The sequence below is a fragment of the Panthera uncia genome, chromosome A2 (genome assembly GCF_023721935.1).
Source record: "Panthera uncia isolate 11264 chromosome A2, Puncia_PCG_1.0, whole genome shotgun sequence".
Taxonomy (NCBI): domain Eukaryota; kingdom Metazoa; phylum Chordata; class Mammalia; order Carnivora; family Felidae; genus Panthera; species Panthera uncia.
In genome coordinates, this window is record NC_064816.1 from 20754269 (window position 1) to 20775736 (window position 21468).

The following is a 21468-nucleotide window of genomic DNA, read 5'->3' on the forward strand; positions in this document are numbered from 1 at the left end:
TCATTATGTCTTTTTTTAAAAATTAAACTTTTTTTTTTTTTTTAAGTCAGGAAGTAGAATTTATTGGTGGGCATGAATAAGGAGGGAGCAGTGCTGAGGTTCTCATGAGTGCAGAGCCTGTCGTTTGTCTAAGAGGCCATGAGTAGGGATGTATTTGACCCCACAGCCATATGGGATGAGCTGCTTTTCAGCCATCATGTCTCCAAATTTGTCCACATTAAACTTAGCCCTATTTCTTGGAAATGAAGATCTTCTGGTGGCCAGAGGACCTGAACTTGGCTCTGCGTAGGGCCTCAATCACACGCTTCTGGAAGGACATGATGACATGGCCACTGTGGACCCTAACCATGTGCCCTGGGGTTTTCCAAAGGCACTCCACATACCTGTCTGGAGCCCGTCAACCCCAGCACAGGACAACATCTTGTTGATACAGATGATGGGGATGGGGTGGAGTTGCACTTGGATATGAAAACCATCTTTGCCATAGCTTTTCACCATGTACCTGCTGGCAAAAATACAGGCAGTCTCCAGGGCTTCAGAGGAGAGCTGCTCATATTCATCTGACGTCATGTGCCACATAGTGGGAACCCATTCACTTTTGCCTTCTTCTGCCCCAGGTCAAAGATGTGGATATTGGCATCAGGGACACTTCTGCCGAAGTGAGACTTTGCGTATGTTTTGTTCTTACAATACTGGTAACACCATGGCGACACCAGGATTTTCAGTGGCGCTCCAAAGGAAAAGGGCTAAATTAAACTTTTAATTTTGAAATAATTGTAGCTTCACACACACTTGGAAAAAATAAACAGAGACTGTATGTGCCCTTTGTTTCTTCCATTGGTAACGTTTGGTAAAACTATAGTATGATTTCACAGCCAGGATTCTGACATTGATACAGTCAAGTTACAGAACATTGCTGTGGCCACAAAGATCCCTGGTGGACTTTTATAGCCACACCCTCTTCCCTTGGTCCCTCTCCCCCATCTCTGACTCCTGGCAGACACACTAATCTGTTCTCTGTTTCTTTAATGTTGTCATTTCAAGAATGTTACAGAATATAAAGGGAATCATATAACATGCAACTTTTTGAGATTGAGTTTTCTAACCCAACATAATTCTCTGGATATTCATCCAAGTTGTTGCTTGCACCAATTGTTCATCCCCACCCCCACTCTCTTTTTCGGCTGTGTAGTACTTCATGGTGTGGCCATACCTGTTCAAACGTTCATCCACTGATGGACACATGGTGTGTTTCCAGTTTTGAGTTAACAAATAAGCAGCTATGAATGTTCATGCACAGGTTTTCGTGTGAATGTAAGTCTTCATCTCTGGGTTAAATGCCCCAAAGCACAGTTACTGAGTCACAGAAGTTGCATGTCCAGTTTAAAGAAGAAACTCTGTTCTCTAGAGTGTTGGTACTATTTTATATTCCTACCAGCAACATATGAGCAATCCAGTTTCTCTGCATCCTTGCCAGCATCTGTTCTTCTATTTTTAACTTCATCCATTCTGACAGGTATATAGTGGCATCTCACTGTGGTTTTAGTTTACATCTCCCTAGAAGCTAATAATGATGCTGAACATCTTTTCATGTGCTTCTCTGTCATCCATATTTTCTGTTTAGTCAAATGTCTGTTCATGTCTTTTGCCCCTTCTAATTGGACGTTTTTTACTGTTGAATTTTATGAGTTCTTTAGATATTCAAGATACTAGGCCTTTGTTGGATATGTGGTTTGAAGATATTTTCTATCTGGAGCTTGTTTTTCATTCTTAGTAAGGTCCTTCCAGAGCAAAGATTTTTAATTTTGACAAGGCCCAACTTACCAATTTTTCCTTTTATGGATCATGCTTTTGGTGTCAAGGATTCTTTCCTGATGGACCCGCAGTAACACAATTTTCTATGATTTTTCCTAAAAGGTTTATAGTTTTACATTTCAGTAGGTAATCACTTTTTTAAAATGTTTTATTTATTCTTGAGAAAGATTTGGGGGGGGGGGAGGGTCAGGAGCAGAGAGAAAGAGAGACACAGAATCTGAAGCAGGTTCCAGGCTCTAAGCTGTCAGCACAGAGCCTGATGCAGGCTTGTACCCAAGAACCATGACATCATGGCCTGAGCCGAAGTCAGACGCTTAACCAACTGAGCCACCCAGGCGCTCCATCAGTTGGTAATTGATTTTGAATTAATTTTTGCATAAAAAGGTTTAGGTTAAGGTTTTCTTTTGGTCTAAATGTTCTATCCAGCATTATTTGTTGAAAATGCTCTCCTCTCTTTATTGAGGAGTATTTTGTACCTTTGTCAAATATCAGTTGGGTATATTTGTGTGGGTCTATTTCCAGATTTATTTTATCCTATTTATGTGTTTATTCCTCCACCAGTACCACACTGTCTTGATTCTTGTGCTATATAGTAGGCCTTAATAATTCCCCCCACTTTATGCTTTTCCAAATTGTTTTATCTTCTACGGCCTATGCTTTTCCATAGAAGTTTTAGAATAAGTTTGTTTATGCCTACAAAAAACATTGTTGGGATTTTGATAGAAGAAAGTGCTTTAAACCTACAGAGCAATTTGGGAATAGGTGAATTTGTACTATGTGGAGTACTTCAATGCACAAGTACAGTCTATCTCTCCATTTATTTAGATCTTCTTTGATTTCTTTCATCAGTAATTTTCAGCACACAGATCCTATACATGTTTTGTTAAATTTATGCCCAAGTACTTAACTTTCTTTGTAAGGGCTATAAATGGTGGCTTGTTTTTAAGGTTATCTTTTTAAGTAATCTCTACACCCACTGTGGGACTCTAACTCATGACCCCGAGATCAAGAGTCACATGCTCTGCCGACCGAGCCAGCCAGCGCCCCTAAATGGTAGTTTTTAATTGTGACTGAGTTTTGAATGTTGATCTTGTATTCTCATATCTTACCAAGCTCACTAATTAGTTCTAGGAATTTGTACTTAGTCTGTTATCTGCGAATAACATTTTTATTATTTTTCTCCCCTTTCTCTTCCAATATGTAGGCCTATTTTTCTTTCTTGCCTTATTGCAGTGGTTAGAACTTTCAGTGCTATGTTGCACAGCAGTGTTGACAGTGGACATCCTTGCCTTGTTCTCAATCTTAAAGGGAAAACATTCAGCCTTTCACTGTAAGTATAATGCTGGCTGTAAGTCTGTTGCAGATGCTCTTTATCAAGATCACATAATTTACTTCTATTCCCAACTTAAGAGTTTTTATCATGCATGGACATGGGTTTTTTCCCTGCATCAAAAACACTAAATATGATCATGTGATATTTCTATTTCATCTTTAGTCTTTTGATATGGTGGATTAAACTGACGTTCAATGTATTTTTTAAAATGTTTATTTTTGAGAGAGTGTGTATGTGTGTGTGCACAAGTGGGGAAGGGGCAGAGAAAGAGAGAGAGAGAGAATCCCAAGCAGACTCTACACTTGGTGCGGAGCCTGACAAGAGGCTCGATCTCATGACTGTGAGATCATGACCTGGGCTGAGACCAAGAGTCAGGTGCTAAACTGATGGAGCCACCCAGGTGCCCCTTATTTTCAATACTGAACCAGCTTTGCAGATCTGGAATAAAATCTTTTTCTCTATATTGTTGAGTTTGCTAATATTTGGCTGAGGATTTTTTTAAACTTACTTCTCTAAAAATTTTTTTGTTTTTTAATATTTATTTTTGAGAGAGACACAGAGTGCAAGCAGGGAAGGGGCAGAGGGAGAGGGAAACACAGAATCTGAAGCAGGCTCCAGGCTCTGAGCTGTCGACACAGAGCCCAACGCAGGGCTTGAACTCACAAACTGTGAGGTCATGACCTGAGCCAAAGTTACATGCTCAACGAACTGAGCCACCCAGGTGCCCCCTTTTTAACCTACTTCTTGAGAGATACTGGTTTGTGGTTTTCTTTTATTGTACTGTCTGCCTAGTTTGGGTATCAGAGTAATACTGGCTTTATAAAATCAGTTGAAAATTGTTCCCTCCTTGTCTGTTTTCTGGAAGAAACTATGTAAAATTAGTGTTAACTCCTCTTTGAATTCTCCAGTAAAACCATCTAGGCCTGGAGATTTTTTTCTTTTGAATTATGAATTCAATTTCTTCAATGGCTATAGGACTATTCATGTTATCTATTTTGTCTTGGTTGAATTTTGTAGTTTGGGTTTTCAAGGAACTGGTCCATTTCTTCCAAGTTATCAAGTTTATGACTATAAAACTGTTCACAGGGGGTGCCTGGGTGGCTCAGTCGGTTGAGCGTCTGACTTTGGCTCAGGTCATGATCTCACAGTTTGTGAGTTCAAGCCCCGTGTCGGGCTCTGTGCTGACAGCTTGGAGCCTGGAGCCTGCTTTGGATTCTGTCTCTGTCTCTCTCTGCCCCTCCCCCACTTGTGCTGTCTATCAAAAATAAATTTTAAAAAATGTAAAAAAAAACATTAAAGAAAAATAAAGTACTTAAATGTTCACAGCATTAGCTTATTACCCTTTTAATGTCTGGAGAATCTATAGTGATACTTACTATTCCATTCCTGATACTGGTACATTGTGTTTTATTTTTCTTAGTATTGCTAAAAAGGTTTGTGAATTTTATTGACCTTTTTTTAATTTGTGGTGCCTGGGTGGCTCAGTCAGTTAAACGTCCAACTCTTGGTTTCAGCTCAAGTCATGATCTTATTGCTTCATGGGTTTGAGCCCCACACGGAGCTCTGTAATGACAGTGAGGAGCCTGCTTGAGATTTTCTCTCTCCCTCCCTCTCTTTGCCCCTCCCCCACTTGTGTTGTCTCTGTTTCTCTCAAAATAAACTTAAAAGTTTTCTAAAAACCCAGCTTATTGTTTCACTAATTTTTCTCTTTTCATATTTTCAATGTCATTGATTTCTTCTGCTCTTATCTTCATTCTTTCCTTACTTCTGTATGTTTTTAGCTTAATTTGCTCTTCTTTTTATAATTTCTTGAAGTAAGAATTTAGTCGGCTCTCAGCCAAGTATCTTGAAGGTGTGGGAGGAGTTCCCCATGGCTAGGCCACCTGGTGTGCCTGTCCTGGAAGAGAGCCTCTGACTTTCACAGATGAAGACTGCTTCCCAGACTCGGCCAGTGATGTGACTCCTCCTCCACCCTTCCCTCCCCTTCGTGGGAGGGAGGGAAAGCACTCCCCCTGGTGGCCACTCATTGTCAGCAGGGCTCCTCTAATCCTTTCTGCCAGTTTTTCTGGGCTCACCTGATATTGTTGGCAGGACTACCACTTGATCCAGGAGGGGAATGAGCCTACCTGACCTGTCCTGTGTTGCTAGGTTGGAGGTCAGCAAATACCAGGCCTGGGTTCCCACCTTCTGTAAGGGTTACACCTTCTGTAACCCTGTTACAACAGGGTTGTAAGACCCTGTTGCTGTGCTGTTTTGCCAGTTCTGAGTCTTCCCCTTTCCACCTTTCAGAGTTCTACTGATTGTCTCTTGTGTTATTTCTGGGTTTTATAGTTGTACTTAACAGGGAGAAGCAAGGAGAGACAAGTAAGTCTAGGCCATCTTGTTTGGATCAGAAGTCTCACTGTGCACTTTTATGGATGGAAACTGAGGTTCATGGAAAGGCTAAATAGCTTATTACAAATCAGAAGAAAACAGTCTTGGCACTGTGGCTAGAACTCAGGTACTCTCACTCTTAGGCCAGTGGTCTTGACACCACACAGCCATTGCCTCATTACATGAAAGAACACATTTTTTTTTATAAAACAAAAACTTAATGAGCTTTAATTATGCTTATAGACTAAACTAACACATAAAATAGAGTATAAAGAAGTTAAAAAACATACAATAAAAGGATGACAGAATATAGAATTATAGTCACCATGCTGTATATTACATCCCCATAACTTACTCATTTCGTAACTGGAAATTTGTACCTTTTGATCTCCCCTCCCCCCACCTCAGGCAACCATCGATCTGTTCTTTATATCCATGAGCTTTTAAGTTTATTTATTTTGAAAGAGAGAGAGAGACAGAGTGAGCACAGACAGGCAGAGAGATAGAGGGAGAGGAAGAATCCCAAGCAGCCTCTGCGCTATCAGCACAGAACCTGATGAGGGGCTCGAACTCACAAACTGTGAGATCATTACCTGAGCCGAAATTAAGAGTTGGACACTTAACCATCTAAGCCACCCAGGCATCCTGTTTTTTTTTTTTTTTTCTTCCTTAAAGATTCCACACATTAGTGAGATCATATAATATTTATCTTTTTCTATCTGATCTACTTCATTTTAGCATGATGTCCTCAAGGTCCATCTATATTGTTGCAAAACGTAAGGTTTCAATTTTTTAATGGCTGAATAATATTCCATTGTGTATATATACATTTTCTTCTTCCATTCATCCATTGGTGGACTCCTAGGTTATATCCACATTCTGGCTATTGTAAATAACGCTACAATAAACACAGAAGTGCATATATCTTTTCAAATTAGTGTTTACATTTTTTTTGGATAAATACCCAGAAGTGGAATTGCCAGATCATATGGTAGTTTCATTTTTAATTTTTTGAGAAATCTCTATACTGTTTTCCGTAGTAGATGCACCAATTTACAGTCCTAGCAACAGTGCATGAAGGTTTGCTTTTCTCCACATCCTCTCCAACACCTGTTGTTTCTTATTTTTTAAAGTTTTATTTATTTATTTTGAGAGAGAGAGAGAGTTTGAGCATGGAAGGGGCAGAGACAGAAGACAGAGAATCCCAAGCAGGGTCTGTGCTGTCAGTGCACAGCCAGATGCCGGGCTTGATATCACGAACCATGATATCATGATCTGAGCTGAAATCAAGAGTCAGATGCTCAACTGACTGAGCCACCCAGGTGTCCCTGTTATTTCTTGTATTTTTGACAAGAGCCATTCTAACATGTGTGGAGTAACCTCATTGTGGTTTTAATTTGCATTTCCCTGATATTAGTGATGTGGCGCATCTTTTCACGTACCTGTTGGCCATCTGTATGTCTTCTTTGGAAAAATGTCTGTTCAAATCTTCTGCCCACTTTTTAATCAGATTGTTCTTTTGCTATTGAGATGCATGAGTCCTTTATATAATTTGGATATTAGCCCCATATCAGATATATGACTTGCAAACATTTTTCTCTTGTTTGGTAGGATGCCTTTTTATTTTGTTGAAGGTTTCCTCTGCTCTGCAAAAGCTTTTAGTTTGATATAGTCTCACTTGTTTATTTTTGCTTTTTCTGCCTTTGCTTTTGGTGTCAAATCCAAAAAATCATTGCCAAAACTGATGTCTAGGAGCTTACCACCTATGTTTTCCTCTAGGGGTTTCACAGTATCAGGTCTTACATTCAAGTCTTTAATCTATTTCGAATTTATTTTTTGTGTATGGTGTAAGATAAGATAGTAGCAGGTAGCTGTCCACTTTCCCCAACACCATTTACTGAACAGACTGTCTTTTCCCCATGGTATATTCTTGGTTCCCTTGTTGGAAATTAGCTCGACCATATATGTGTGGGTTTACTGCTGGGTACTCTCTTCTGTTTCACTGATCTATGTGTCTATTTTTGTGCTAGTACCATACTGTTTTGCATACAACAGCTCTGTAGTTTATCTGAAATCTGGGTCTGTGATACCTCTGGATTTTTTCTTCATCCTCAAGTTTGGCTATCTGAGGTCTTTTGTGGTTCCATACAAATTTTAGGATCGTTTATTCTATTTCTGTGAAAAACGTCATGGCAATTTTGATACGAAATACACTCAATCTGTAGATTGCTTAAGGCAGTATAGACATTTTAACAATATTACTCCTTCTAATCCAGGAGCATGAAATATTTTCCCAATTCTTTGTGTTTTCTTCGACTTCCTTCATTAATGTCTTATAGTTTTCAGTGTACAAAAGCTTTTTAATGGCAAATTTTTATTCATGCTGAATTAACGTCATTATATTCTACAAAAACATTCATGGCCAATCACAACTTTAAAGTTCCTTTTTTGACAGAAATAAAAGTTTAATTGGATTTTTTTCAGTTGTCCTTGCAAAGGGAGTGAAAACATTGATACAGTGAGTGAATGGCTTCATTTTATGAATGAAATCATCAACGTGAATTTTTTTCCTAACCTGTTCTCTGGTAGAGAAACCCTTCAATTTCACTAAAACCGTCCTTGACTGTTGGGCTCCATGTCTGGCTATGTGTCCTGCAGGTGACTGTGCACACTAACTACCACACTACCAGGTTGGCTTTTGTTTTCTGAGCCTTCATGCAGCCTGATGTGAAGAGTTTTCCATGTTTGGAATCCAGGTTCACAGCCCCTCTTCTGTTCACAGAACTATAAAACACCACCAACGCTTCAAGCAGAATCAATGTCTAATGAATAACAAGTAATCTTGGAATATTTTACATGTAAGTAAACAGATTAAATTTAGCTTTGACATCCCTTTGACAAGGAACACAGAGGAAGCTCTGTTATAGACAAGATATAAGCAGTATCTTCTGCAGTATCTTTGCTTATGTTCCTATTCCTCGCGGCTAAGTTTTGCTCCTACATAGAGTAATCAGACTGGGCTTTGAAAAGACTCCATATATGGCAAGTACATGCAACCATCTTTCTTCCAACCTTGGCTAAAGAACACACGAAACACAAGAGTCCAAATACAAGATTCCAGTTTCCCTCTGATGGACACACCCATGTAACTTAGACTGATCAGAAAGTTTGTGATATGCAATACATTAGGCTCAGAACATTCTTTGGGCTGAACAGGGGCATTTAATAATGTTTTCATAGGGGGCTGAAAGCCCAACTCTTAAGAAAGAATTCCATATGGATAATCAAAATAAACCCAGCAGAACTATCAACTTACGTTGACAAAACTTTACTTATATCCTCTCTTCTTCCCTTGAAGAAATACTCTAGAATTTAGAAATAAGACATACGCCTTCCACTCTTGTACATTATCAAGTAAACTGCCAAAAGAGACCCAAACACTTTCAAAGGCATGTTTGCAGAAGAAATAAAGATAAGGAAGCCATAACGATAGCTTAATGGGTACGGGATAAGAGTCACACTCGATTCTGCCAAAAGTGGACCTGTAGAGGTTCAGACACGCATCCAAGAATCAGCTCTGTCTGCCAACATATCAAATGCACAGTGCATGCAACTGGCAAGAAAGCCCTGAGAGCTGCCCCTGAGCCTGTCACTGTCACCGGTGAGGAAAGACAGACAAGTTACCAGATAGCTCAGATCACGGAGGACCTGTCTCCAAGCCAAAGCCAAGTATTCTTCCCTCAAGAGAACTTCCACTCCAAGGCCCAACACATACCATGAACAATTCATTTGCTGAAACATCCCGACATAATTTTCCTTGATTAACTACAGCAATTTAAGGATTTGACAATATAGTATTATTTTGCTGTGGCAAATAATGATGGCATCCTGATTTAAAGCTTGAGAAAACTCAAGACAAAAGCAAACTATCTACCTATTGGACCCCCCACCATATTTGCAGCTGTTAACGGCTGTCCCAAGTAAGTCATGCAGTACAGGCAAGTCACCAAAGAGTTAGGGAGTGTGGTAGGATATTTAATTACTTTTAAGTTGTACTTCCATGAAAAACATCAAAATGCAGAAAAGAATATCGAAAATTAAGTGTTTCCTTTGCTTTTTAAATGACAGCATCTTTCTTTTAAAATCGTGAAAAACAAGACTGACAAAAGATTAAAGCCATTAGATTAGTTAATACTGAGAAATTTTAAAGATTTTTTTAATGTTTATTTTTGAGAGACAGCGAGCGAGTAGGGGCGGGGCAGAGAGAGAGGAAGACACAGAATCCGAAGCAGGCTCCAGGCTCTGAGCTGTCAGCACAGAGCCCGACGCGGGGCTCGAACTCACGAACCACGGGATCATGACCTGAGCTGAAGTCAGATGCTTAATTGACTGAACCACCAGGTGCCCCAATATTGAGAAATCTGAAAAAGCTGAGGAGCAAGAGTTTTCCATTTTCCCAGAGAGCGCAGTTTGCAGATCCAGCAGCCCGTTATGATTTGATGTTACATCTCATTCTGCTTCTCATCTGGAATGGTATACGGCATGTACAAGATCAAGAGAATCCAAATTAATTTGGAGGCTTTGTAAAATCCCTTGAGACTTCTTGAGATGCTGTGAAATGTCACAAGAACAGAGCTGGGAATCACTCTCGTGCACATGCTGTCTTTTTGATTCATTTATTATTTAGATCTGACCTACTTTCTAAAAGGATCTGAGGAGGTTGGAGATTTTCTCAGTATGGTGCCAAACACAAAAGGGGTTTGATAAAAGCTTTTTGGCAATGGTGTTAAGAGTTATAAAATTTCTAAAGATGATACTGACAAAGATCCTCTACACAGGAAGGAAGAACAAGAAAATGTGTTTTGAATATGGCCAAAAACATTTACTCTAAACATAAGGAAGATCCTTCTGATTATAAAAGTAATGTAAGAATGGAATAGATTATGTAAACAGTGGCCTGCCCCGGCTAGTGAAACAGCAAATGCCCCTGCCTTGAAAGATCATTTCCTTTAGGACAATAAGCCTAGCCTGGTGGCTCCACATCGACATTAAAGGAAAGAGAGAAGAGAAAGGCTCCGAGGTGGAAAGTAGAACACAGGAAAAAGGGTGTGGGGCTGCAGCCTGGCTGGCCTAGGATTTTGACAGGAACTGTGGTAGGTGGCAAACAGGCAGGCAGGAAAATGCTATGAATCCATACATGCAGCTGGTAAATGGGATTCAGCAGCTTACCTGTTATGGCCAAAGAACACACATCTTAAAACACCAATGAACACAAACATAGAAGAGAGAGTGTACTTTCTAAAATTTAAACTGCAGGGGCGCCTAGGTGGCTCGGTTGAGCGTCGGACTTTGGCTCAGGTGGGATCTTGTGGTTCGTGAGTTTGAGCCCCATGCGGGCTCTGTGCTGACAGCGCAGAGCCTGGAGCCTGCTTCGGATTCTGTGTCTTTGGATTCCGTGTCTTCCTCTCTCTCTCTGCCCCTCCTCTGTCCGTGTGCGCTCTCTCTCTCTCTCTCTCTCTCTCTCTCTCAGAAATAATAAATGAATACACTTTTAAAAAATTAAAAAAAAAATTTAAATTGCAATGTCTAGGGGCACCTAGGTGGCTCAGTTGGTTAAGTGTCTTGACTTCGGCTCAGGTCATAATCTCGCGGTCCGGGAGTTCGAGCCCCACGTCGGGCTCTGTGCTGACAGCTCAGAGCCTGGAGCCTGCTTCAGATCTGTGTCTCCCCCTCTCTCTCTGCTCCTCCCCTGCTCACGCTCTGTCTCTATCTCTCAAAAATAAATAAATGATAAAAAAAAATTGCAGTGTCTATTTAGTGAACACTGATTAAAGACATAGGTCAGGAAATTTTAAAATGTTATTCTGCATGCTCTTTGGTTTAGTATTTTCACATTTAGTGCCCCTCTCTAAATTAAATCAAGCCTGAAACCATTTACTGGCAATATCACTTCCATAGTCCCTTTAAACACTGTATTCTTAGTATGGGATTCAGATACATGAAATGACCACTAACTTTTTTGGGAAATTAAGAAAATAAACCCAAAGAATATTACAACTGATCGTTTCCAGTTACAGACTTCCTATTCCTAAATAATGGCAGCTCTAAGTAAATAAAACAAAATGGGGAGTCACACCAGGGCTTGACGCCTGCTGTTAGAGTTTCCTGCCACACAGTACTTGCTGCTCCCAAGGCAGAGCTTCCCCTGGGGGTGGGGGTGGGTCGCTGCAAGTGATTATGGGTATGCCAAATGTTGGACCTGTCCGACCCCTAGTGGTCTATTCACCCCAGTGTCCCACACAGAAATGATCACTTTTATGTATCAGAAGGGACAACAAAGCTTGGGAAGCATGGTCCCTGGCCTCCAAGGAGCTGAGTTCCTGTTTTCTGTGCTCCCAAAAATCCACATTTAGGGCTTTGGGAAACAGTTCAAATAGTAGGTGAGAAAAGAGGGAACTTCTTTTCTCTCCTTTTCCTAACTTCTCTGCTATATATGTATTTTTCTGCCGATTTACTAACAGATCATCCAAACCAGGGTTGTAAGGCAAATGCCCATGATAGTCTAAGAGACACAGGGTGTGGTGGGATCCGTGAGGCTGTGGTGGGATCAGTGAGGCTGTGGGAGGCATGCCCTACCCAGAGTTCCTATCAGTGCTTACAGGGATGCAGGTGCTGTATGGCCATACAGCCACTTTGTCATAAGAAGGAAAGGTAGAAATCCAGGTGTCTGTGTAAAGTGTCATTTTTAAATGGTAGCAAATGCTTATTCCATGCCTTTCTGTTTAAAAAAAAAAAGATGCCGAGCATCCCTGGAAGTAGTGACTTTGTAAGTAGCTCAGATCTGCCTGGACCCTCCAGGGGACTGAACCTCAGTCTTGAGGTTTATTCTGCCTACTCCAGAGTGGCTTCAAATCTTCTAGTGGTTACTCTGCTTCAAATTTTTTGTTTTTAACTTTTGAGAGAGAGAGAGATGGAGGGAGGGAGGGAGGGAGGGAGGGAGGGAGGGAGAGAGGGAGAGAGAGAGAGAGAGAGAGAGAGAGAGAGAGAGAGAAAGAAAGCACGACCGGGGGAGGGGCAGAGAGCAAGGGAGCCACAGAATTCAAAGCAAGCTCCAGGTTCTGAGCTGTCAGCAGAGAGCCCAACGCAGGGCTAGAACTCATGAGCTGTGAGATCATGACCCGACCCGACCTGAAGTCAGACGCCCAACCGACTGAGCCACCCAGGCACCCCTGTTTCAATTTTTACCTCCACAATGAACTTCACTTTGTAAACAAGAGGTGAAAACCTGTATACATACATATAAAGAACACATTTCTGCCACTTAGCTATAAGTAATTGTTGCTTTTCTTTGCGAGTTCTCAGAAGAGAAACTATTAATTATCTAAAAGAGATAAATGGTGCATGCATGGTTACCTTTTAAAATATTTATAATTATGGTAATACCACAATAAAAAACAAAGATAAAATTGCATTTTACCTGACAACTCTACTTTAGGGGGGGAAAAGCCAGTACTTAGTGAGATACACTAAATGAATCTGCTTTGGAAATTCTGAAATGTTCACGGACTTACAAAGTTAACCAGAAGGTACTTGGCAGAGGCCCTACTAGAGACTCCACTGGAACACTACAGGCTCTATTAGAACACCAAACAGTGGCTGCAACAGAGAGAGCAACAGAGACGTTTGAAATGTCTGACCTGACAGCGTCACCAGGTCAGCCTTGGGGTCTCAGTTACACTCTATGTTTTCATGGTGTTTCTACCTCCTCGATCTACTAACGTGGCAACAGCAAGGCTCTTTCCTTATCTTTGTCCAGAAGGCCAGATTAATGCACTTGCCACAGGTCCTTTCTCCTCCACTGATTACGGAATCACACCAACCACAGCACTGCTGCTGCAGATGGCGAACACCGCCTGCCTTTCTTCAGGCTGCTCGAGAAGCACTGTGCTGCATTCAAAGATCACAGGGAATGGACTGTGGAGCTTTTGGAATTGTTTATAAATTCCTCTTTCAGTCTGGAGGTAGAAGTCACATTTTTTGACCTGACAAATTGTAAACTTCTCTTGCAAGGACATTTCCTGCACTGTGCTTGGAGTCTGAAGATCTGTGCAAATGCCAGGAGCCACCTACCATCTCTACTGTTCTGAGTCTTGCCCTTGAACTGAGAAAGGGCAAGCAGAGACAAAAAAAAAAAAAAAAGTACACATTACAGTGTTTCTTCTACTAAAACTTTCCATTTGGCAGCTGTATTTTCAACACTATGGAAATGAATCTCCCTGCCTTTTCTAGTGATCTAATTTTAATTAAAAATGCTCTCTATCAAGAGACTGATGCCCGATATAAAGGAAAAGTTGTAAGTGAAGCGGAAACAAAGAGGTACTTCTCACAGGCTTTTGGAGGTAAGTTCTTAAAAATATTAAATAGCAATAACGTTTTTATTTTCACTTGCTTGTTACAGTGATTTGTTGTCATTACGCAGGTTACAGGGCAACATACTTTGCTCATTTTTCCAAAAGTGCTTTTGGATTATAGAAAACATTTAAAAAAATGAAAAGTGTCATTCAGTGGGAGATCCATGCCCTGAGGTGTTGGATGCAGGAAACGTGAATAATTGTCCTTGTTTATCTTTCAGTAAAAAAAAAAAATGCGAAGTCTAACATACACATAAAGTAAAATAATCTTTTTTTTTTTTTCTTCTCAGATCTATTTTGGCTAAAACCACCATCATACATTGGTCTAAGGAAGGAATAAAGTTAGGTCTGAGAAGACAAAATCTAGACTGTGTATTTCTTCTAATTAATGGATCAGTGTTGCTGCTAAAAATGACCAGGAAAAAACCCTAAACATGTAAATTCCTCCACAGTCTCTGATGGATCAGATTTTCACCAGTACTAGCCTAATCATTAAAATTTATAGCTGATATTTCTAATCACAGATTTTAAATCATTAATTTTTACCATTAATTAACAGAGCTGTTTTAGGAGTAATAGTCATAGCACTGGGATTGATATAGTAACATATTTCATTAAGAATCCTGACCCTTTCAGAAAGGTAGAGTTCTAACACAATTTAATGACTTCTTGCTTATAATTTTTCTAAGAAAATGCAACAGAACCTAAGGATTAAAAAAAATAACTAAAATTCTTTAAAAGTACCTTATAGTTTTAATCGAAATGGTATATATAGCACTTGGTAAAGTGCTTGGTAAATGACAGATGTTCATTAAGTATCGCTGTATTAAGGTGTACGTCTGAGTTAAATAATCAGCTTGTTTGTTTAAAAACAGAGTAAAAGACAATACCGAAATAGTTTTTGCAAAAGGAAATCACTGAATGCCAGAATTGACTTTATAGAGCTTATTGGGACCACAAACCTTTACTTTAATGTTTTCAATGAACCAAGTTATGATGGAGACTGTCTTGCTGTAACAAAGAGAAAAACCAATTTTGCTTACTTTTACTTTTTTGTTGATTCATATAATACCAAATTTTGGATTAAAAAAAAATTGCTCAGAACCCTGTTTACAGAAAATAGTCTTGGGGCATTCCAAAATTAAATTTCCACGGAAGTGGAAATCAAAGGACTCCTGACACTGGTCTTAGGGAAAGCGTTTTCTAGAAGAAACAGAGTAGTAAGCTAAGTTGCGTGTAGCAGGGGCTTGCCAAATGCTTGCTGAAGGAATAGTGGGTAATAGAATCATGATCTCCTCACTGTAGAAGAGTGGACTGTCGAGATAAGTGTCCTGTGAGAAGATCAGAAATGTACAGATCCTATATCTGCTTTTTCAGAGGCCAGTCTCTAAATGGAGAGTAACTGTCCTCGTACCACTTACTGAATACGACATTCTTCTTAGCATTTTATTTAGATGTGATGGGAAAGATTTTAAACTACTGACCCAACATTTTATTGTTTCTGAGTGTATTCAGATCTCTTTATTCCTGAATAAGTTTTGTTATGCTATGCTTCTTTTAAGAAACCATACAATCTAAGTCTTAAACATATAGGCAGAAAGTTTTTCATAGCGATTTCTTGTTTTTAAAAAAAAGTGTTCCCTACATTTAGTTGCAATATGTAAAAAATATATTGATTATTCCTAATATTGCCCGATCTGTCCCCATCCCCACTCTTTTTGTTGTTGTTGGATCAATCAGGTTATGGGGGAGAGTTTTTGCTGTTGATTTCGTTCTATCCTTCTAGTGAAATTTCTTTGTTCTGCAGTTAATTGCTACTCATCTGTATTTTCCTCCAACTTAACCCAGATTTCTCTTTTTTCTTAACTTCTTGGGCTGGGAGGCCTACATATGGTTATTTTTATAAACTTCTAATATGTATTTGAAAAAAATGCAAATTCTCGAATTGCTGGATGCAGGCAGGGTTCTTTATATGCCCGGTAGATCAAGTTTAACTGTACTGTTTCAGTAACTCACAACCATCTGCTTTATCTGTCAATTACTGAGGTGGCCTGTTAAAATCTCCCCCTATGATTATGGATTTTTAACATTTGATATGTATTTCTGGCATATACTAGGTATACGTATGGGATATGGGATATCCCATATGGGGTGGTTTTATCTTCTAGGTAATTCATTCCTCTTCTCATTATGTGGCAACTTTAGCCCCTGATGTTTTTCACCTGAAGTCTATCAGGTATGATTAGCACAGCTGCAGCAGCTCTGTTCGGTTAACAGTTGCCTGATAGATTGCATTCCATCCCCTTACTTTCAATCTTTCTAGGTTTTGAGTTTTAAGTTTTTTGAAAACAGCCTTACTCACAAATTCTGTATCTTCATCCTGTCCTACAATCTTTTTGAACTGGCAAGTTTAGTTCACTTAACATTTTGTTCTAGTTACTGATTTATTTATGTCATTTTATGTTGGGCTCTCTATTTCCCGTGGTGTTCATTCACTTTTTCCCCATCCTGGTTTGCACTGGTTTAAAAGACATCCTGTTTGTTTTGCAGTGGTTACCCTGAATCATTTGAACACAAACAGCTTGATTTAAGTCTATGGTTAATCAATTTATCTATTCTTACTTGAGTCGTGGGATGCTTTAGGTTTGAAGAGCTTTTACCTTAAGCTATTAGTGTCTAGTATTTTTGCTTCACCTTTTTAAAAAATATTTATTGTGAGAGAGAGAGAGAGAGAGAGAGAGAGAGAGAGAGAGAGAGAGAGAGAAAACATGCAAGCAGGGTAGGGGCAGAATGAGACAGAGGAGAGAATCCCAAGTAGGCTTCCTGCTGTCTGCGCAGAGCCCAAGGTGGGCTTGATCTCATGACTGCAAGATCATGACCTGAGCCAAAAATGAAGAGTCGGGTGATTAACCAACTGAGCCTCCCCAGCATCCTGCTTCACCTGTTTAGCACCTCTGCTCACGTCAGTCATTTCACTGTTTTATACAGTCCATGCTTACTTTGACTCACCTCCTTTTCTTTGCTCATTATAGTTTGTAAACTTCATTTCTTACTTCTGTACTCAATTTTATTTCTGAACCAAATTAAATACAATTCAGAATTCAGTTGCACTAGGAGCATTTCAAACGCTCAACAGCCATGTGCGGCTAGTGGCTATTGTACCAGGCAGCACTGCTTTAGAAGCACCTTCAGAAAGGGGCTGCTGGAGGCAAAAGTTCCGTTTTTGTTGAAAAATGTCTTTATTTTGTTCTCCTGAACTACTGAAGTGTGGGCTGTTTTTTCCTCAGTACTCTGAAAACATTTCCTTTGTCTTCCGAACTCAGGAGCTGCAACTAAATATGCTGTCAGTCTAATTGGTGCTCTTTGTAAGTAATTAGTCTCAAGTAGCCTTTGGTTGCTTCTTTTTGTGTATTTCTACTTACTATGCTTGGTGCCTTATTTTACTGCCTGAATCTGAGGTTCATGTCTTTCAAGGATTCTAGAAAATTCTTAGTTGTAATCTCTTCAAATACTGTCTCTCTTAAACCTATTTTATATTCTGAAATTCTTCTCTGTTACATGCTAGACTTCCCAAGCCTATGCTCTTTGTCCCATTTTCCATTTCTTTTCATTTTTTGGATGAATTCTGGAGAATTCCCTCAGATGTCCTTTTCTATTCTTCAATTCTCTTTTCTGTTGTTACAAATTAACTGCTGAGTCCAGGCAGAGTTTATTTCAATAATTAAAATTTTAAGTTCTAGGAATTCGACTTGGTTATTTTTCAAAGCTACCTGTCACTTTATTTTATACATGTGACATTTATATCCATTAACGTCTCTGATCATTTCATTAACTAAAATTCCTGGGAAGGTTTGGCTAATCCTGTTTGTTGTGTTCTACCTTTCACTGATTGTGAATTATCTCCCTGTAGATAATTACTCCTTGTTAGTAATTTTAGACCATGAGGCTTATCAATGAGGTCCCCGGGCAATCTGGTTGTCCCTCTAGAAGAATTTTGCATTTGCTTTTACCAGGTGTCCTAGGGTACTCACCAGCTGAGGATCAATTTTTATGTTAGTTTTTGGCCTGGGTAAGAAATTATACCAAATGAATGGTATAACCTGAACCCCAAATCCTGTATGAGAGAAGGCTCATGGCCACAATTTTCAGGGGGAGACATTTTCCCTCTAACCACAGCCCATACTGAGATAGATAAACTTGCCTTGTCCTCCTCTTTGGTTGGTGGGCTATCTTTCTGATTCATTAATATGTAGCGCATTAGGGGACCTAGCTGTATGTATATAAAGGTGTCTCAGCTCCACCTCTCCACCTGTAAGAGTTCATGGCCTTGTCTCCTGGCCCTGTGTCACCGTAATGGGGTCCTTACTGAAGGAGAGCTCCATACATAAGAAGCTCTAACAGCTGGCAGCCAGTGTCAGTTTATAAGCTCCTCACTTCAGCCCTCAGCTCTCACTCTGATGCTGGCCACTGAAATGTCCCCTATTCTCTTTTTGCCTAAGCTATGCATTTAATATTTTATACAGCAATTCTAAATGTTTGTAGGAGGAAGGTTTTCTGTCATGATACTGCTGGACAGGAGTTGAAGGAGATTTACTTTGATGTGCCTCTGCCATGGAACTCCTGGAAGTTCAGAGTCTCCAAAGAATGGTTTTATAATACAGTTGGTAACATGGATTCTCTTTACAAATGAGAACAGAAGATCAGCAGATCAGTAGTAACGCATATTTACACAGCAAAAAAACTATGTTTCTTCAACCAATCAAAAAAAAAAAATTAAAACTATCATCAATGTTTTGGGGGCATCTGGGTGGCTCAGTTGGTTAAGCGTCTGACTTCAGTTCAGGTCATGATCTCACACTTTGTGAGTTCAAGCCCCGCGTTGGGCTCTGTGCTGACAGCTCAGAGCCTGGAGCCTGCTTTGGATTCTGTGTCTCCCTCTCTTTGTCCCTCCCCTGCTCACGCTCTGTCATTCTCTTTCTCAAAAATATATAAACATTAAAAAAAACTAAAAAAAAAAAAACAACTATCATTAGTGTTTTTTAGGAAGAGGTGTCCACAAATAAAACACCTACCTCAATCCCAAGTTTTAGACAGGAGGGTGCTTTGCGTTCCAGTATACTGATCAAAATGAACACTGTGACCCACTGACCAGAACTGCTTCTGTTGAGAGCTTTAAAAAATTTGTACGTTCTAATATTTCTCATTTTTAACATGTATAGATTTTCAACTTATCATACCTCAGGCTGTCTGGTAATGGCCCCTATAACATCCGAAAATAATATCTGTAAAGACAAACAGAGTCTCCAGCTTGTCCTGGTGCTGGTTAGAAGGGATGTGAAGAAGGACACTACGGGCCTGCGTTATAAGAGAACCTGGATAATATTAAAATCCCTACAACTCTTCCACTTTTTAAAAAGATCACTTGGCTTGGGTCCAAGATGGAGACACAGTCTATAATATTTTATATTTATAAGTGCCTGACAAAATACCTTCATGTATATGATGCTCTTTTAAGATAAGCAGGCCAGATCAGTGGTTTACATGATTTATTCAAGGTTACAGCCCGAAAATGGCAAAGCCTAGAATAGAATTCTTTTCCGAAAATTAAATTTCATGCCAAAAGAGTGTTACCATGGCAAAGCCACCCTCAGGGATATCTTCTGCAGCCTTTGTATCTAGGAATCACTTACATAAATTTTAAAAAAGAATGACTAGGGGCGCCTGGGTGGCTCAGTCGGTTAAGCGGCCGACTTCGGCTCAGGTCATGATCTCACGGTCCGTGAGTTCGAGCCCCGCGTTGGGCTCTGTGCTGACAGCTCAGAGCCTGGAGCCTGTTTCAGATTCTGTGTCTCCCTTTCTCTCTGACCCTCCCCTGCTCATGCTCTGTCTCTCTCTGTCTCAAAAATAAATAAACGTTAAAAAAATTAAAAAAAAAAAAAAAACAAAAACAATGACTAAATGAGAGGCATAAAAATCGAATCCAAATTCAGATATGGCACAACAAAAGGGTGTGTTTGGAGCATGGGTTCATGCTTTACATCTCTTCTGTCCATTATGGTAGCCGCTAGCCACATATGATTACTTACATGCAAATTGGTTAAATTAAATAAACTAAAAAGGAAAAGAAAATGTCTTGGTAGCACCAGCCACACTTTGAATGCTCAACAGTAGTCACAGGTAGTTGGTGGCTGCTCTATGGGATAGGGCCAATACAGAGCATTTCCATTATTCCCATTATTAGAGTTCTAGTTGACAGCCTTGCTCTAGAACATGGATTGATGAAGTTAAGTAATTTTATTGTTGCAGCCATCCAGAAAGAACACGGGCTTTGATGATCTGAATTCTGCCTATGTCACTTACAAACTTGCGACTCTTGAGCAAGTTTCTTAACTTCTCTGGGACTCTTGTCTCCTCACTATAAGTCAGAAATAAGGTGTTAGGAACGACACCTTTGCTTAATCAATTATAGAATCTGCAGTCTTCCCAACCCTCGCCACAGCCTCACAGGGGTCTCATGACTGCCAAAAGGCCCTTTGATGAGTATAGAATATACTACTTCCAGAATATTCAACAGAATCACCAACCTAAGCCTTTGGCTAGTGTAGGCATTTTCTCTGCAAGATTTTGCCTTTTCCTTGTGGGGGTGGGGGTGGGGTGTTGTATAAATCAAGACTAAAAAATAAAATAAAACAAAACAATTTATTTAGAACTGGGAAAAATGAGAGCTCAGTTTTCTAGTAACTCCAAAAACTGACATGAGTGAAAGAAGCTGGATCTGAAGGTATAACGAGTGAAACGGGTCAGTGTTTTAGTGATATTTCCCACAAGACAATGCCAGAAGAGCAGCCACAGAATCAGGTATAATTACCTGTATACACAATCAGACACTAATTAACTTTTTGTTTAAAGAACAAATCCCTTAACAACTCAATAGCTTGCAGCCTTGACAAGACTATTTTCCACATTTGAGACTAGGTAGACAAAACATAGACCCAAGAGAGGCCATCACACTCCCAGAATCACTTCACCCTGCCTTGTCACTTCTCCCTGATACAGCCGTTCCTTTAAATACCTTCCCCGAGCTCCTCTTGTAGACTGTTTCTAATATACCCACAGTGTTGTACTTGACCTTTTCAGGCCTTTGTCTAGTCTGAAAACAAGCTGATGTGCTCTTGCATTTCTAATTAGCAATACCAGAAACCATACAGCCCTTAGAAAATAATTCAGTGCCTCAACTAACTGGGGAGTTGGACAACTTTGGTTAAGTGAGTTTTCTGTTCAACTAAGGAAATCTTTGTTTCAACTTCTTGTTGAAAATCTTTCTAGAATAAAATGCATTAGTGTACCTTTCTGCTTGAGAATATTCTAATTAACGTAATAAACACTCCTGACGATTTAAATTCTTACCATCACAACAAATTAATCTAGGATACTATAGTGGGGTTAAAGTTACAGCACATTTTATGGTGACGTCAGGTTGTACTCCAGGTATCTGCTAGATGTGCACAAAAAAAGTCTGATCTACCTTTCCAGATA

At 39.7% G+C, this 21468-nt stretch overlaps 1 protein-coding gene and 1 pseudogene across 4 annotated transcripts in view; both read right to left on the bottom strand.

Annotated features, from left to right (window-relative positions):
• DCP1A (decapping mRNA 1A) overlaps nucleotides 1–21468 on the bottom strand; it is a 56502-nt gene that overhangs the window by 29327 nt on the left and 5707 nt on the right. The window lies entirely within an intron of this gene.
• On the bottom strand, nucleotides 103–13596 carry LOC125931031 (60S ribosomal protein L10-like; annotated as a pseudogene).